The following is a 19838-nucleotide window of genomic DNA, read 5'->3' on the forward strand; positions in this document are numbered from 1 at the left end:
AATCCACATGGAACACAGTGTTTGAGGATAAAAGCTCCCCAGCAGAACAGGGAGAGATCATTACTGTGTAGTTATATAAAGACAGGGCAACTTTTTTGCTGGCTTTTTTTCTTTCTTTTTTCTTTTTTTTTTTTCTGAGCCAATTTACACGAGCTGAAAAACCACCACTGAAGAGTTCATTAAACCTCTGTCTCAGTGTACTGCTCCAGGACTTGAATATTTGTTCACCTGAAAGATTTGTTATTCTCTTAATGCAAAATGGTACCTTGGACTTTAAAACTGGGTGTGACATGTTGGTGTTGCCTGCCTATGTCTTCTCCCCACATTGAATGCAGTGTTTTATTTCTGCACAACCTGGAAAATTGCAAATGCCTAGCAGGAGTATGGCTAGAGCAGAGACACAAACTGGAGGAGGCTGCTCAGCCACACTTTCTACAGCCCCATTTGCTGTGTGGGCTCTGCTGCCTGTCACAATGAAGGGCCTTTTATTGCCAGTTTGTTTCTTTGCTAAAGTCAGGTGAATAATTTACCCTGAGTTTTGATTGATTTTGTGTCTTTTTCAGTTTGAAAGGGAGCAAGTAACCTATTGCAGTTTCTCATTAGAAATATTTTCTGCTTAATTCTTGCAGCTACTTTGAAAGCAGCTCAAATTCGCAATGCTAGATCTCAAACATAAGCCTTGTTGATCAGACACTTTAGTCACAAGCTATCTATCCAGCTGGGTGAGCATAACCGTGGATTTTCCTCGTGGCTGATGCCTGAGCAACCACAAACTATGAAGCTACTGTCTAAATAATTGGTAATACTCAAATACGTATTACTTGTAGGCCACTGATGGAAAAGGCTTTGGCATTACAATTTAATAGCCCTCACAAAACAACCAGAAAAGTGACATGAGCCCCTACTCCTAGAAAGTGCCACAAATGCCCTAGTTTCACCATCACCTTCCTCCAGCTTTTCTCCCTCTCCTTAGACTGATACCAAACACTTTCCTATTGCTGCCACAGTGACTCTTGTCAGCTTGTGATAGCTATAGAAAATAAAAGCTTCAAAACCTTTTAAACATTCAAATGTTAGGCATCAAGCATATGTGGCTGATAACAAGGAAACTCACAGGAGTTAAACAGAAACTAGCTTCAATTATTTTGCAAATAATTGTCATGACAATATATATTGGCTGGGCAGACAGACACAGTTTGTTGGGAACAGTTCAGTCTGCCACTTGCACATCTTCCTTGATGATCCATAGCCACACAAATACTTTATCAGTGGATATTTAAAATCACAGTCATAGCTAAGGTTATACTTCCACACCCATGGTCTGAGATTTCATCCACACTCTAAAGGAATTTCTCTGCTTTTGATTTCACATATGGGCCAAATCCAGAAACAGTATTATGATAAAGTCAGGGAGCTTTTAGAGATGCAAAGGATGGTAAAATAACACAAATATTATGTCTGCATTTACTAAATATATATATATATATATATTTCATATGTTTCAAAAGCAGGTCAGTATTCAGACCAGAGCAGGTTCCTGCAAGGAAGAGATTGCGGGAATTCTCATTTTTCGTGGCTATGTGGAAGGACTCCTCCTCCCATGAGTAGTTTCAAAGAATGCCCTGGCCCTTTGAAGCTTTATAAACGTTACCTGAAATTTGACAAATTTCACTGAGTCTATGCACAGTATCCACAGTGCACCACTGAAAAATCAGACTTTTAATTATTTCAAGCATTCCTAACAAAAACTGCATGTTTTTGGCAGTCACCATGCTTAACCTTGGGTCTTTAACCCAAAATGCCCCGACACCACCACTGCTGAACACACAATTGCATTTCTTCCCACTCATGTGAGTTCTTCTATAGTGACGATACGCAGCAACAACAAATGCTCTGCAGACACTGCCTGTTTAGCAGCACACCCTGCAAAAAGGTGGGGAGTTTTATTCTGGCTAGAGCTAACTGAGCAGCTGTTTTTCAGTTTGATGGCTAAGAAAAAAATCAAAGACTTCCACCCAAAAAAAAAAAAAAAAAAAGGATTCTGTTATGCTCTATTCCATTTTTTCCAAAATACTTACCATATGTGAGGTGACTTCACCTACATTCAAAATCTCTTCCACCAGTCGCCAGCAGATGAGCACTGCAAACTCCTGGCATTGCCCTGGTTCCTTCTTCAAATTCACTGACCTTGCCCAAACGTCTTTTTTATTGTCTGACTCTTCTCCATGCTTCCATCCTTCATACAGAAGAAAAGGAGAAAACATAGGGCCCCACATTAGAACCAGAAAAATAAAAACTTTAAGCCAGAAAAGCACACAAACGCCAGATCTGACTGTAGAAAGAATATGTTCAGCTCAGCTGCATCTTTCTTAAACCTCCTGGATTTGTATTGGAGTGGCACAGTAACCACAGACATCGCATAGAAATAATTTTTCTTATGCTTTGGCTATAAACAGAGTGGAAATGTCAAGCTTGTAATAACCTTCTGATGATAAGGAATCAAAAACATTATTAGTTCTAAGCATAACAAAATCCATACACATCTTGAAAAAGAGGAGGCAAAAGTGTTCCTGTGAAGAAAGGCTGCTTGTGAATGTTGCTACAGAAAGTGTATTTGCACTGTCCTTGTTACACTGCAACTAATAATAATTTGACAAAACTTGCTATCATTTATACTGATTATGAACTTCCAAAACTGACCTAGTAGCAGTGGAATATCTCTGGCTGAGATGCCTTACTCACCTGCAATAGTAAATCATGCTAGAAACAGGCAGGTAACTAAGCACCTGGACAACATTTCTGGCATCGCTAAGAAATTTTATTTTGAAAGCTTACTCAAAATTAGAGATTTTTGTATTTTTAGGCAGGGGGAGCAGAGGCATTGTGATGTTCAGGGAAGGAGAGTTCACCCATTAAAAAAAATAAAGCTCTGGAAAAACCCGTGGGTGCCACACTCCTTTGAGCAGGCGTTATCTCAGAGTGTGTGACCTGTGGCATGAAAACATTTTCCTTCCCTTGCCTCTGGCTGTTTCGAAAGGAGGCAGGATGTATCCACCTCTTTCATGAAGATGGAAGTAATGTGCATACCAACCAAACCAAAATAAAGGAAAGCAAAACAAGCCAGTTATTCCAGACAAACCTTTTTTTGATTTGTTTTCAATCTAGGCAGACTCTGACATAGCTTTGTGGTCATGAGGATCGTGATGCTTCCCTTCCAATGTCTATGTGCAAACAAGACCACTCCATGATTTATTACTGTATATGCAAAGTTTAACCTGCCCATTTACAATCTTTACACAAAACAACCCACTGCACTGTTTAATTCACTTAGTTACAGACAATGTTTGAGTACTGATGCAGCTAGATAGAAAAAAGGAGCTATTTAGGATTATCAAATAGAAAAATCACCCCTTTGGCTCCTCTTCCCTATGCTTTAGTAGGTAAAGCACTGGGAGGTGTAGCTGCCAGTTACTGCCCTAAGAGCAATAATGGTCACAAGGCTCGGTGCTTACCAAAAGTCTTTTCAATCAGCCAGAGAGATTTTCTACAAGTTGAGAACTTTTACTAGTATCAGTATCATTTCATAGAGCTGAATTCAGTTTACCAACCTACTCCACTCAATGCAGCCCCATGGAAAAGCCCCTAGGGCTCATCAACAGCGGCTTAGAAAAGAAGCCTCAAATGCAGTAACAGGACTGAAACACAGATTTGTAATTACACTCAGGATTTTTCTTGTTGCCATTTTTGTAACTTAGGAGAAAGGTTAAAAGCAAGTGGAAAGGTCTAAGACAGCCATTACCACTGCCCTGCAGGAGTTTCTGTTAAGGCTGCTGTCAGTCTGGGGAGACGGTGGACATCTTGGCCTCAACATTGATGTCTGGAAGACAAGCAAAATAACAGAAGAGGAGAGACGGTTAAGAGAAGAAACTGAAGGAAGCTGAAGGAAGAAATGAGTTTTATATAGCAGTGACTGCATTTATCAAGTTCCCTTAAATATTTGTTTACCAGCACTGCCAGTATTTTTCCTGAGTGGTATTGACACTGCTGTCATTAAAAGTTTCAGAAAACTTTACAGAGCACTAAACTATTGGAGTATGTCATATATAAAAGACAAATAGCACAAAGTGAAATTTGTTACATTGCTTTTTTTTTTTTTTAAAAAAAAAAAAAAAAAGGTTATTGTCTACATCTTCTTATTAATCATAGCAGGAAATTCAGGGAAGTCCATAAATCAGGAGGAGATACTTTGACCCATTGTATTTAAATACCAGCATTTTTCAGACTTCAGAGTGAACATCAGTTTATTTCTCAAATGCACTGAGGATTTGCAAGAATTAAAGGAAGCCACAAATTCTTCATACCAACACATCATATATGAAATAGGAACATACAAATCCAGATTAGAAGGTAAAATTTTCAGTTGAGGAAATAATTAACTTGGAGCAACAGACACATTTTGGGTGGCTATGTCATCATTTGCAGTCTTTACATCGAGACAGAGGAATGAGTTCATGGCCTCCATTTTGCCTAAATGTGTTGACTTTGGAGGCTGTTACAGAAAAAAGAGGACCCCAAAGCCCCTTAGCACAAGCATCACAGAAAGAAAACCCAGCAGGTTAACAGCCACAAATTGTCTGATGTGGAAAACACTAGATGAGAGCCTCGGATTTTTTATTCAGGTAACTGTCACAGCATTTCCTTCCAGTCTTAAACTCTCCTTTTCCTTCCAAGAGGTTTACAAATCTATGTCAGGTCAGAGTCACTAAAGGTTGAATATTCTTTGTCGTATTTTTCTCTCCTCTTCTAGAAGAGGCTAATCTGCAGGTGAGTTGCATGAGATTTTTTGCCCCGCTTCTGTCTCTTCCTTGATCTCAGTGAGTGCTGCCTACGAATCTTGCATTTTTGTACATTTTGCAATTTGCATTTGCATGTTGTCTTTTATGTTGCTGGAAGCAGATCTCCGTGTGGCAAAATCTTTGAGCTTTAAGTGCAGTGCTCCAAAAGCAACGCCAGTGCTGCCACTGCGGCAGTGCAGCTATCACATCATGCAGTGGTTCAGCTGGCAGCTAAAGGGCCCCAGATGTCTGCAGGAAATATCCCCCTGACCACTGAAGTTCAGGTTGGTATGATACATTTACGTGGACAGTATCTTCTGATCACTTGCTATAGAGATTAATACATTAATGACCAATGGTATTCCTCTGCAGATGCTAACCTGACTTTCAAGTATTTATGATACATTACATGTAAAATTGCCTAATTCAAACAAGTCAAGAATTTGTGCTACTGTAGGGTAGTAAACTACTGGATTCCATTTGGGGAAGCTCTGCTGTGCTGAAGAAGAGAGAGAAAAAAAAAACAACAACATGCTTTTCAAATAAAAGGGAGTTTGACAGATGTGCTTTTAGTCTTTCATATATATTATGACTGGGCATTTTGCTTTGCTTTTCTGTCATTATCCACGGTATTTTATTCAGACACAGACTGCTCATTTTGGAATAGTGAAGTGCAATATTGAAAAGGTTAGAAACTTCCCCATTAGCTTACTATCTGAGCTTAATATCTAAGCACTAAGCATGTTATAAATAACGCATGATTTAATCCCTGTGCATTTTTGGAAAAAACAAACAAAAAAAACACATTATACTACAAAATAAAAGGAGGGAAGAGAAACACATTTCTGTAAATACATCCAAATACTATAAACTACCTAATCAATAACTTTAGTAATACACTGAACTGAACAAACGTCTAGTGAATAATTTAGTAAGTTTTGGCAGTTTCTACTCCAGAACTGACCATCAGCAGTTTAGATTTTCTCCAGCACATTTGTTCTACAAATTTTCTCCTAAATAATTTTTATGAATAACTATCAGTCTTCAGAGCATTCGTGAGCAGTTCATTGTGACTCAGATTAAACCTGAGCTCTTTCAGACAGTTTTAGCTGGGTGTATCAATCACATAGTATTATTTCCTTTTCTTGACATAACACTTTTGACCTACTACCTATTTTTCTATTTTGCAATCCATCGCCTAATCCAGTGTGATGATCGCTAAATCTTTATGATTTGTATATGCTGATTTGCTAGTATGTTTAAGGGCATGCTAATCTTTAAACCAGTTAATTACTTTCCTGAACAAAGATGGGTATAATATTTGCTTTAATGAGACAGTGAATTAGGTTTTTTAGGCTATTACAAAGTTATGTTAATTTACAAACTTACAGCCATCATATCTCCACTTCCTTCACTCCAATTCAAAATCAAGGGTCTCATTGCAAGCTGGCACTGATCATTGGTTTAAGGTAATAAGTGCAGTAAGCAAAGCTGCTGACGTGTGTGTGCATACCCAAATCTGCCATCTGATCACAGCACCTACAGTAACCACTTCACTATGATCCCTGGCAGCATGGACTGTCATGGATGCAGGGCTTTAACTTTCTACAGCTGAACAGGTGAGCAGTTTCTGACACAAGTAACTCCACTGAAATATTCAACAACTCCCTCTTCTATCCCTTTCACCATCACTCTAGTAAAGTCCCATCTATCAGGGACAACAGCAGGTCAACAGCATGTTGAGTGGGTGGGAAGAGCCCCAAACACCTTAACTCACGTTTTAGGAAGGTAACGTTCTTTGTGCCTCTCTGTAGGATACTAAATCCTTTTTTAAGTCAGATCCAAGTCTCTATGGCAGAGGCTCAGCAGCTGGGAAGCCAGCTGAGCATGGCTCAGTGCCATGTTGCTTTTTCATCATGTTGCCTTATATAGCCCTATCTCAAGCTCTCCCAGAGATACCACAATAATCTAGTAAAAAAATGTGACAGCATGAGAGTTCAAAAGACTGCAAGATAACACAGAACTCTGCTTTTATCAATACAAGCACTAAAAGATGTAAAAACCTTCCTTCCCTAATACAACAGAAATTCAATTTGATAAAGATTAAACAGTGTTGGGTCATGGGTCAAGGAGAATACTTCATGAAAGGAAAGAACAAATTCTTTATCATGTATAAAAACTAAAATTCTCTCCAGATGAATATTCAGAAACCGTAGAATTGAATACCTGAGAATGGATATTGTACATATGACTTTTCAGAGGAAGAGAAATATTTGGTTACATTGTCAATGTGCACTTACAGAAATGTGCTACACTCCAACTAGGGAATTCAGAGTAATGTTACATTTCTAAAACCAGGTAGCTTTTGGCCAGCTGTTGTAGTATTTCTGATCTTCCTCACCACAGAATTGCCATAAAGAAATCAAGAATATTTGGGCTGTGTAGAACAATAGCTGGAAAAGAATATTGAGTTTTTATTGGACTTCAAAAATCTCATGCTATTTAATCAATAACTTTGTGAGTTGACACTGAACACACAAAATTGGAAACAGAGCTAAATGGCAGTGGGAAACTGAGTTCCAGTATGAATTCCATTAAGTATGAATTCCATTAAGATCAGCAAGGACAAAAAATTTTTCAAAGTGTTTCTTATGTGTAGTAGGCAGAGAGAAATGGAAGGGCCAGCAAGTGGATACCCACATCAGTTGGGGTTGAAACCTTAAGGTCCCTTCCAACCCAAACCATTCTGTGATTCTAGTATTGACTTCTTAATTGGCAGCCTCAGCAACATCATTACACTTGAGACTGAACTGAGACATAAGAAATATACATATACATACAAATATATACTTCTGCATTACTTTGCAAGTTTCTTGAAGACAAAGCCAATGCCAGTTGATGGACCAGTGCAGATCAGCCTGTAATAAATACCCCATCTGACATGTCTGAAGAACTCATATTTCTTGACCCAAGGTCCTGGATGTTTTATTGAATGTATCACTCACATTCAAGACATTTTTACCTGAACAGATTTAAAGAGCCTTTTCTTAGTCCTACAGAACATGTCCAGTGATGTTAATGATGTTATACAAGTGTAAAATAACATAAACAAAACAGAACAAAAAAGGAAAAAAGATTGTTTTGCGAGTGGCTCTTCTTGAAAAATTCCATAATATTTAAATTTTAAAGCCTTAATAGTAATAGAAATTTAAAGACTATTGCCCATTATCAACATCTGAGAAAATACCCAGGCATGGGCACATAAATAGGATCTCTTTTTTTATTTGACTTTGTACAATTGTCTCATTGCTACTTTCAGCTTATGTTTTAGTGCATTAGAACATCAAGTGGTTTTTATCCATGGTATGTTTGTTATTGTTTCCAATGATGTGTGAAATGAGACTCACCAAAATTTTCTTCAGTACACTTGAATTGTTGGAGGATCAAAATATTGACAGCCTGATTTTACAATTGTAGCTCGATCTTGTTTCATGCTTTAGGGCTGTCATTTGAATTTTTTTTTTTCACCATTATGTTATGCCATTTATGGATTTTCTTCAGTAATACACTGACTGGAGTTGCCTTTGGATGCTTTTTGCTTAGGGCTGGGTGAGATTTTTCAGATTTAATGTTTTTAAATTTTTTTTTTTCCAATGGAAAATGCCACTGTCTCTAAATCTAAGCTTTCCCCAGATCTGTGCAGTTGTTGAAGAAATCTTACAGGAGATGGAGCCTGCACTAAAGTGTTTTCTTTAGGTCAAAAACCTTCTGTTTTATGGCAATGAAAATTAAATGGTTGAATTATTCATTTAAAAGCATCTCTCCATCCTAAATCTTGTAAACTAAGTTTCAGTGGAGGAGAGGAAAAAAAATGGAACATATTTATTAAACTGAAACAACTGAAATAAGTTAGTATCACAGAGAGGGGTTTTGTTTGTTTGTTTTATGCCCATTTCAGAGCAGAAACAATTTTTCAACAAGCTTTGCTGTTCACACACCAGATGGCTTTATTTTTGCAATACTTTATTTTCCTCACACACATTTGCACTGCGAGTATTTTGCACGTCAGCAGGATGTGTATGCTTTTTATTAACCTGCAAGATATTCAACTATATGCTATCTCATCCTGGCATCTGAACAAAATTTGGTTAACCAGATGATTCGATGTGTATTCCTATTAGGGAACAGCAGGAACACACAGATTATCCTTATTCAGTAATTATTTCCTTTAGAAAAAAAAATCTGTTTGCGAAGTAAATACATTAAAGAGAATTAAGCTCAATTAATAAATTAAAAAGGGGTTTCAGCATTATGTTGAATTTCCTGAAGTATTTCCAAAGAGGTTTAGTGGGCACTTGATTTTTCACGCTTCTGAGGATGAAGTAAGTTTGCAAGGTAGCCATCAGTTTGGCTGAGTTCAGCATTGTAGAGAAACTGTTCAGCTTTTGCTGTGGAGACAGACACGTACTACTAGAAAGTACACCACGCATACATGTTTATGTATTTAGTTAACATTTTGAGAACTCTTGGGATCTGCTGGGTTTTTGCTGTCATCCACTCCAGGTGCAGAGCTGAAAGCCACCACACAGCTCTCAAAAATTCTTCTCATTTTGTTTTTGTATTTTGCTTTCTAGAAATATCCAAGGCCAGCAGCAGTAATGCTCTGACAGTTAATTCTTGTTTTTTCTGTCTTCACATGGAGAATCCATTTGAAACCATCTGAAAATAGCTCACATGCTCTTAAGATCTTGCAGGTATTCTTAGGACTTATTATGTATAAAGCTATGAGAAACCATTACATGAGTCCCTTCATGTATACTGTGGCTTAAATGAAACCTATTAAATTACCTTTCAAATTAAAAGAGAGAGGGATACAGTATATTTTACAAAACCCATGGTACTTGTAGGAAAAAAAAAAGATTTCTAAGAGGTAGCCAACTATTAAAAGCAATAATAATTTGCAGACTTTTTTTTGGTCATCACAGTAAGTTAAAGGTTTAATTGCTATTTGGAATACTTTTCTCTCTAAAGGCGGTGTTCATTAAAAAAAAAAGTAACGAAAATCAGTAGATTACTGAAGCTAATCTGAAGCTGGGACGCTACAGTAAAAAACCCACTCCTAGCAAGGCTTTTATTTCTATACTCCAATAAAATAATCTGGAATGAGCTCTAATAGTTTCCCAGTTTCCAAAAAGGGCTTTTATTCACCATCACAATCAAAAGTACATTTTGCTGTATGGCCTGATTTTAACAGTTTATCTTCTTCCAGCTTGCTTTAAAGAGAATGTTTCCTTTCCCCCTCTGCCCTCTCTTGTCCTTTCCTTCCTTCTCTTCTTTCTCTTTTACACCCTTGAAGTGAGATTTCTGTGTGTGCAGGCTCCTTTTGTCCTGCCAGGGAAGCTCTGATCAGCAGCTGTAAGAGCTGTCAATCTGTCAGATTAAAACTGATACCAGGGATGTCAAGAACCCCTTTCCCAAGAGTCAACAGAAAGAAACGGATAAAAGTAGATCTAGCAAGAAAGATCACTACGGCTCCACATAACGGGAGGAAAATCAAAAGGAAGCAAAACCAAAATGCCCATGTGCCCACCTGCTGCTTTTGGGGAGCGATGTCAGAGAGCAGCAGGCTCGGCTGCAGCCTGGAGGCCCCTCAGCTGGGGCCCCTTATCTCACACACTTCCAGTTGGAGGATTTCGGGCTCCAAAGCAGGGTGACTGGATTGCCAACACCAGCAAATGCAGCAATGCTAAGTAATCTTTCTGCAAAGTTCCAGTATCACACAAATAGTCTGTTTTCTCCACACAGTTTAAACAAAATCTCATTTACCCAGTTAGATTTTCAACAGTATTTTGAACAACTTTCTAGCTCCAAGGTGAAAATATCAAACACTTTTTTTTCCTTCTTCTTCACAAGACTGAAGGTTTCAGTGATCACATCCCTGTGCTGCTTCTGTTATTTCACCCTGTTTTGAGACTTCAGTAGATGGTATCTTTTGATTTCAGTAATGTTTCTGAAGGATGATTTGTTCTGAAGATTTTTGTACCATTGGGGAGGGGAAAACAAAGAAATTTTTCCAAGCTGTGCTTATTAGAGCCTGACCAATAGTTTTATACGTCAACTAAAATTGTCCTCTTGATTAAGCCAAAATATTACCTACTCTGCACTTAAAGCTGTTTCTACATCCCACTTGCAGGATACATTTCAGGATAGATTTTTCCACAAGAAGTACCTATTAATGCAATACATTGGAAGATCTAATTCTGTTGAAAACTGCGCGATTTAAATAATGCCCTTCCTTCTTCAAACAGGTTGAGGATTTGCTGTTGGGATGTTCTGGAAGGAAGTTACAGTTTTGTCAGCTTCCCATAAGAAGTTTAAACTTACTTGAAGAATTGCATTCTAATCACTTGGGTAGGGTTCAAGAGAATCACGTCATTTTAATTTGCCAGATCTCCTTGGCACAGCGGAGGCCAGTCTGGCCTGCCATGGTGGTGCTGTGCACTGCCTCAGGTCTCTTTGACACAATCTAGCAGTGGACCTTAAACTGTGAGAAGATATTGACTGCTTTTTGAAAAAACAAAACAAAACAAAACAGTTTTTGCTTATTTTTTTGTAACCTGCCTTCATTATCCTTCTTCCTTTAACATTTTAATCTTTCCAAAAATAACCACATTTAAGGAAGAAAGAAAGTTGTTGGTTTTTTTTTCTACTGGAGTAAAAAAAAAAATAGTCAAATGCCTGTACGTTTTCAAATATAAATCCTCATTCTCTCTCTGTGCTTGTGGAATAACTTCTAAATCGTTAGTAATGAAGGCACAGACTTTAACCTGATTATAAGCTAGTGTTCCTCTTTACACCTTGTATCTTCCTCTTCCTGTAACTGTGTGCAGTCCAAATCTCGGACTGAAGGCCCACTGAATTTCACTGCAAAGAGCTCGATGGGCACTCACTCAACATTGCCTCGTCATTTAAATACAGATCTGGAGAACGGAGTGGTTTTAAAGCAGAAGACTCAGATCTTGTTGCCTCAGCAGTTCTGTTTCTCTTTGACATAAGCAAAGGAAAAACTGCCTTTAATGAGACCACTTAATGCCAAAATTGTCACAAGTGCTAATGTTTAATTATCTGATTACATTATTAAGAATTTACTCTATTTTGGAACCACAGTTTGACATTCTTGGAAGATATATCACCTTCATTAACAGGCAAAGAAAGGCAGGAACCAAGGTAACAAATGAAATCTAATTTGTCACTGATATGTTAATATATTAGCAAACACTTACAGTGTGTCATCTGCCTGCTTCTCTGCGACAGCGAGGAGGTCTAGCTTTTTAACATGTGTGAACCATGTTGTGCTTTAGACTGTCCTTGCCCTGCATTACACAGGAGTTTATTGGTGTAGTAATCAATTCGTGGTAGCATAAAAGAGCTTTTATACAGAATGGTGAAGTAGAAGACCTGGATTTAAAAAAAAAAATAAAAAAAAAAAATCTAAGAAATAACTACATGTAAACAGAGGGAGTAAAACAGGTCTCAGAAAGGGTACAGGGAGAAGAAACAAGCAGAGCACATTGTATACAGCAGAATGTCCTCTCAACTGGGACTCAGTCAAGTGAAACAGTTGATACGGGATGGCACACAGGTGGCTGTCAGGTTATTTTAGCAGGATCAGCTGAACAGCAAGTGCCCGGTGCTCCTCCTTCTCTGGGACTGTGTCACTGACATCTTTGCCTCTGGTTTAAAGACTTTTGACTACAAACCACCTCAAACACATTTCCATCATTACAAAAGTAGAATTAGCCTTGCAAATATTAGTACTGCTACGTTAATAAGGGTATTTATACACTGAGCAGAAGATCTGCTGCAGTGAACTGAATACTTCTGTTTCTCAGATGCCCAGAGAAAAGGGATCACTTTTGCTCCCATTTTTAAGGTCTTTGGTTTCTAGGCACATTGCATCGAACACATATTGTACAAGTCTACATCACAGGAAAAATGTGCCTCAAATCTCATTTTAATTTTGTGGTCACTCTCTCACACTTTTTTCATGTGTTCACCATCTCACAGAACTCATTTCCCCAGCCTGGTGCTGGAGATTGCCTGTCTATAATGAGGCTCAGCCTTCAAAATGTCAAACATAATGAAAAAGAAAAAAGCCATAACGAAATCAGCTGTAGGGACTTTCAAGGGCCTTCTGGTTAAACTTCAGCAAGTCTGCCAGTTCTGCAGCTACAAAGACAAATAGGATCTCTGCCTACATCAGAAGGGCAATTCAACACTACCACAGGATGCGAATAACCCGAACTGACAGCACATACGCAGCGGAGAGGGCCGTATCTCCAGGTTCCTGTCACTCACACAAAATGAGCAACAGCCAGCTTGTCAGACTTGGCACCAAAAGGAGTAAAAGCCCCAAATGTGAACATCATGCTGCATACTGGCAAGCATTTCCGATTTGGGCATTGCAGACTATCTATAAAAAAAAAAATACAATTTTTGGAAATCCTGTAAATTTAATTCCCTTCCCTCCACAGACACAGAGCCACAAGTCCAGAAGCAGCAAACCCCTGGCCCTTGCTGGCATTAGGCTGGCTGCTCTGGGCAGGCAAAGTGCCCTGGGAGCTCAGAGCTGGGGCAGGAGACATCAGCCCCCATGTGCCTACCACTCCAGCTTCAGGAGCAACAGCAGCTCCTGAAGGTGCTGTGCCATCCGGCTGGAAGGTAGGCTATACGTAGGTCAATTCACAAGGTCATAAGGATATTTAGGAGACAGGGAATTAATGGGTAGTAACATCTTGTGAGAGATGCTAAGAACTCAACATGTAACACAGGTGGTACACAGGCTGACTGCAGAACCTCTCCACTTTCTCCACTTCTAGTGATAAAAGACTGTAAATAGCCCAATAAGGAGATTTTCACAGTGGAGCAAAAAGACAGGCTTAAATATTTTAAATGATGCTCTAGAAATGCACAGTCCCTACCATGAACTGAAACATCAGCTGCATTTGATGCTGCATCAGGCTCCGCACAGGTGCAGAGCAAGGAGAGTGCACTGTGAAGGATGCAGCATCCTGACCAAAGGGCAGGCAGGCAGGCAGAGCAGTGAGAGACATTTAGCAATACTTATCAGCTCTAAATATCCTTGGATATCTTGTCACCTTCAGTATAGAATGTCCTTGTGTGTGTGCCATGCTATTTAACATGTGGTGATTAATTAGCTGGGACGTAAATGGGCACTGAGTGTAAGAAAAAGCCTTTGAGACAAGAGGAGACGCTGAGGAGCTGCGTGGTTGTAAGACGCCTCAGGTGCCAGTGGGGCAGTGGCTCTGGTGGTGGCTGTGCCCCAGGCTGCACATGCAGGCGGACAGAAGAGAAGCGCAGTGATTAATAGGATGTGATGTACGCTTGATTGATTTTAGTGCATATTAAGTGCAGTTATCCCAAATGATTTATCTTAATTTTATATTAATCATCAATGCATTCAACCTGGCCAGAAAACTATTATTGGTATTACTTATCATGAAGGAGGCATTTTTTCTATAGGAGTGCTAATTTTACATATAATCCATCACTCACAGTTAGCCCAGCCTCCCCGCCTTTTGTGGATGCAATTAGTGGCAAACTGCAAGGAAAGCCTCCTCTTACGTCCCCTAGTATCAGCTACAAATGCTCAGCAGCACTCAGCTCCTAACTCTTTGCTGCCCACCAAAATGCCAGCCACTGGCTTACTGAAACTTAGTTATGTGCATGTGCAAATGAAAACAGCGTCTTGAACTTCATTTCAAGCACTGTGGGCAGACTTCACCAAAAACTAATTTAACTCAGAGTTGATAAAGGAATCCATTGATACAGAAACTCCCTTAAAAGCTAAAAACCATTAGCACTGTGTAAAATACCCCTAGATAACCCAGATCAACAATTATGAGAAGCTGAATTGCACTAACATCTCCTTTTCTATGAAGAGAAAAAAGAAAAAAAAAAGAAAAGGAGGGAGGTGTGTTGATAGACATCAGTAGGACTAGCACACATGGCAAGTGCTAAAACTGCTCTAGGGAAAGAAAGCAATCTTACTGTTTGGCTAAAGAGAGGGATTACAGAAGTTTCTGGAACAATTTGCTTTGATAAAAAAAAAAAAAAAAAAGATGAAAAAAAGAAAATGAAAACTAACATCACAGACAAAGAGGACAAAAATGTGTCAATTACACTGATATTAAAACTGCCAATATGTTACTGGAGCTGACAGCATATTCAGTGTAAACAAAAATTGAGAAGATACTGTGGTAGAGGAAAAGGAACGTTGCTTCTAGCCACGGTGTTCTTCTGTAGCCTTCCTGGAGCAGTCTCACAGCACAGATTTGGGCTGATGAAGTGCCAAAAGAATGGAAATGTCTCCACAGCCATGGGGTGACAGGAGCCAGAGCTGCGACACAGCGCAACTGGGCAAAGTGTCGGCTGCCCTTCCACGTGGGGTGTGGGCTGACCACGGGCAGTGGGGACAGGACATGCCTACCACCAAACCCCGAGGGTCTGGGGCACCACGACCCACTCGGGGCATCTCAGCAGTGCAAGAGACCTCTTACTGATGAGCTCTGCGTTTAAATGGAAAGGAAGAGTGACAGTCTAATGCTACCGAGAACGCAAGGGGAGATGGATTCTGGATTCAGCAGAGCCAAGATTGCATGGCATCTTCTCATGACTGAGAATAAATGTGCTCAAACCTCCTTTTCCAGGTATGATGATAATTTCCTGGGTACACTGCTATTCTAAAACACTACTTCTGGATCCACTTACATCTGAGAATTCAGATGATAGAACAGCTACAAGCTAGTCCCATAGACAACATAAAGGTAGATTACTGCTTGCAGCAAAAGACGTATTCAGTAAATATGCTTAAAAAAATAAAGAACTGTGATATTTTTTCAGTAGTTAATATTATTAAGAGTAGGATAGTTTTGCTGTCATTATTTGCATTTGCTCCTGAGAGGAGTAAATACTGTTTGATCCTCCATTAAGGAGCAAAGCTACAGACTAGAATGCTTTTCATGCTGTAACACAAGAGTTTCAACCATTTTTTAAACTTGAAAATGATTCTGTTTAATATGTGAGGTCCCTTCCCCCCAGTAATTAAGCCCACAGAGGCTGCCAATAGCTTCTAATGCATACAAGCTTTAGCAACTGCACAGAATGGAGATAAAAGGTCATTGTACTCTTTATGAGATACACTGGGGCCTATTAAAAATGTCAAAGGTGATCAAGTTCAGGCAGTGTCACTCTACGAACAGTGAAACATCTCCGCTCTATGGAGTTTGGAAGCCTAACTTTAAATTAACATGCCCCTGGAATATTTCATGTGTTTGTACCGACAAATGGTGAGCACCAGCAATTTGGGTGATTTGCCTGTGTGTCCTGAGCACCACTGTGCAGTAACACTAAACAAAAAAAACATCAAAGCCTTTCCTGAACAACATGCTGATGTATTGATCTCAGGAAGGTTTTACCTGAATCATGTTCAATGGCTTTAATTTCATGTAGCCATAACAAGCACTTTTGGGAATGACACAGTAATGCTTTAGCTTCTAGATGTTAACACTCAGAAGTGAACAGATTTGTTATTATTAGGAAAGGAAAAAAAAATCTTTAAAATGGGGAAAAATATTAAGCAGGAAAATAACTTTTCTGTTCGAAAATAGTTACTTCCAGACAGGAGAAAGGCAAATAGGTATGTCTGCTTGCAAATTTTTCAGCAACTTGGAGAAGGCTCCTATTCTCCTATTTGGTGAGAAACATTTATTTTTTTTTACTCAAGTGAATCAGCAGAACCACAGCATGTTGTACTGGCCAGCAGTTTTGGGTATCACCCTCACAAACACAATTTCCTTGCTATAAGGGGAATCTCTGCAGATTCCCACTGGTTGAAGACTACCACAACACCTGTTGGTGATAATTGCTGTGCAATGGCAGCAATTAAACGAGTAACTGCATTCATCTTACAAGAACATTTTACCTTCAGTACTCATTTGCAGCTCAGGAGTATTAAACAAATATGAATGACAGTGAGAGAAAAATGAATGGAATAAAAGTTGAAGTGAAAAATGGCTGAGAAGGGGCTTTGCAAGACTTGAGGTTTTCAAACTGATGTTATTGATTTTCTTTTTCTTAACCTCTGAGACAGCCTAGTAGTAGCAGTAGCTCATGCTCAATAAAGATGCCCCAAAGGGCTTCACTGCTCTGGTACATGGTGAAATACATTTTGCTGTACATCTCAAGACCAGAACTAGTTTCTTTCATGTCAAGCTATCAGAATGGGGAAAAAAAAAAAAGGGGAAAAAAAACAACAAACAATAAACACCACCACACCAGAAATGAGAATGCGTAATTGCGTGCATGATATACACACTAACATTGGCAACAGTGAAATTTTGGATTAGAAAGACCACGGATTTCTTGTATCAACCCCTCAGTTTCCTGTGACTGCCTGTCTCAGAGAAAAGCTGCAGTGCTCCCTTGGCTAACTCCTGCATTGGTCAGCTATCACCTCACTACGCAACGTACGCCCTGGGGTAGGTTTGCTGGCATAACTTCTTTGCTTCACGAGCAAAGGCATGCCCAGGAGCCTTGAGCATCCACTATCTCCCACTCAGCAGGTGCTCCAGTTTCCGGGGTGAGATATCTCTTAATATATTCTTGCTAACATATTCTGAGATGGCTTAAATTGCTTTTTAGGTATGCATTTACTGTGTCTGCAAGATAAATCCTGACCATTATTTTTATATTATAGTTTTTAACTATTTTTCATTGAAAATTTGTTCACCTACCATTACATTTATTGTAAATTACTGTAGAGTTGCCATCACAAAATCATCAATAAAAAACATCAACAACATGGAATTAACAAATTTGTTTTGACTTATGTTTTCAAAGCACTCTGGAATGAAAGCACCAAACATTTAGGGCTCATCTACAGTAACTGGGGGATGCCAGACTGAAAAATGTAACATGCTTGATTGTGTACAACTGTGGATGAGGATAAGGATATCATATTATCATGAGCTTAATTTAATGTTTTCAAAATTTCTGCATTACATTTCAAGGTATAAAAGGATTTTCTGAATATCAGTTTCTTTTTTTCTGTCCTCTGAAATGTATCTGAGCTGTTACTTGGTGAAAAAGAATGGCCACACTATAGAGTTGCTCAGTCACAGATTTCTCCTACATTCAAGTCTAATTTCTTTTCCTCTACCCATTGCACATGAACAGCAACCAAATGATTACTTGATAGAGTTTTTCAAGAGATTAAGTAAATAAATAAATTACATTAATCTATTAGCTGTATGATTCCCTTATTATTTTAACTTCAACACATAAGGCCTGGTTTTACGGGAAATCCACTTGGTTTGTCTCAGTCTAACATACCGGGCAGAGACACACGTGATTCTTAAATGCTGGAGATGGCAGGTGATGTTAGATTGACCCTACCCTAAAGATGCAATTTTACATTAAGTTTTACAGAACTAAGGTGATGAAATGTGAAAGAACTGTAGTTAGAAAAGCTGAATGAAGAACAAACCTCTTTCAAAATTCAGTTCCTTGTGTGAACATCAGTATTTTAAGCTAAACATTTGCAAAACTGATTTCATCTACTTTTTAAGAAGCTCATTTCCTTGGTGCAATTTCATTAGGTCTTAAATGCACTGCAAAAGCTGTGCATGACCTTTCTCAATACATGCCTGACCCTTACCAGGAGAAGTATACTTAAGAAGTGTTCCCTGTAGCTAGTTCAGTGTTGCGTACAAAGTAGGTTAGCATTTCTTAACAAAACATCCTACTCTGGTGAACTTTTTTTTTTTTCTTCCCTGTTTGTTTATTTTGGAAAACTAGCAACATGTCTGACAGCAGCATTGGTATTTAGGCCCTTAGGATTTTCAGTGAATTGCCCAGCATGGCATATTGTCCTGCCTTGGTGTTTCAGTATTTGGTTGCAGGAAGAAAGGAAGGGTTAGCCTATTTAAGGCTCAGGGAGGGAATTACTGGGTAGGATATAGGTAAGAACAGAATTAAGTTATTTAGAAAAATCTCAACAATTCTGGATTTTTCTTTCTCTTCAACCGTATCTGCATTTAAGTACCTTTAGCACTTAATCATAGGAAATAATTTCCTGACCTGCTCAGCTGAAGTGAGAAAGAAACACTTTCCAAGAGCTCTCCTCCTAAATTGGTATCGATAGCTGTCAGAGTACGAATATATGTGCAGCTTAACAAAACAGTGGAAAAAATACCATGAGAGTTTGAAAAGCAGAATAGTTAATGAATCTTTGTCAGCAATATAAGAAAGAAACATAGTTCAAGAAACCATGCAATTTAGAGGAGAAAACTACACTTTATGTCTTGCAACCATAATATTCAAATTATTCCTCATTCACTAGGAGGGATGCAAGGCCTGGCCAGGCGCCTTTAACATTTGGTGCCCTCTGCAATACAAACATTCCTGTTTTCTCCGTATATTTTTTACATTCCATCCTCAGTCTGGAATGTATTGGTGATTTGGAGAGGCGATTAGGCTGCATTCCTGTTATTTCAAGCAAAGGAATCAATACTAATGCACTCACCTTTATTTCCGAAGTGGTTAAAGAGCTGTTACATTAACTTCAAATAGGGAGAACGGTTGCTGCATGTGTAAGGACAGTAGTAAGAATGGGCTCAACCCAGCAAGAACTGTTTGCTGAAGTAAATTAATTATTAATCAGGAGCTTGCTTATTTTAAAATGTTTGACAATTTCACAAGAAATGAAGATATAGCCAGAAAATCGTTATCAAACCCAGACGTTACTGAAGTCATGGAAAAATAAAAGTACACAGTATGGATTTTGTAACCTGAAACAACCAACAAAGAAAACTACTTCGAAACAGAACCTTCTCAAACTCTGAAGTCACCCTCGCCCCCAACTGGGCACTTCTTTTTTTGACACTTGAATGAACTTTGGGCTCAGGTATACTGCTATGGAGA

General features: G+C 38.8%; 1 long non-coding RNA gene across 4 annotated transcripts in view; it reads right to left on the reverse strand.

Moving 5' to 3' along the window:
• Positions 1 to 19530, reverse strand: part of LOC116487018 — a 44730-nt gene extending 25200 nt beyond the window's left edge. For all 4 annotated transcript variants that reach the window (XR_004253045.1, XR_004253046.1, XR_004253043.1 and 1 more), the window contains exons 1-3: positions 19441 to 19530; positions 3800 to 3877; positions 2079 to 2236 (exon numbers count right to left, since the gene is read on the reverse strand). This is a non-coding gene — a long non-coding RNA (uncharacterized LOC116487018). The remainder of the gene's footprint in view (positions 1 to 2078; positions 2237 to 3799; positions 3878 to 19440) is intronic.
• Between the last annotated feature and the right edge of the window lie 308 nt (positions 19531 to 19838).

The sequence above is a fragment of the Aythya fuligula genome, chromosome 3 (genome assembly GCF_009819795.1).
Source record: "Aythya fuligula isolate bAytFul2 chromosome 3, bAytFul2.pri, whole genome shotgun sequence".
Lineage (NCBI taxonomy): Eukaryota > Metazoa > Chordata > Aves > Anseriformes > Anatidae > Aythya > Aythya fuligula.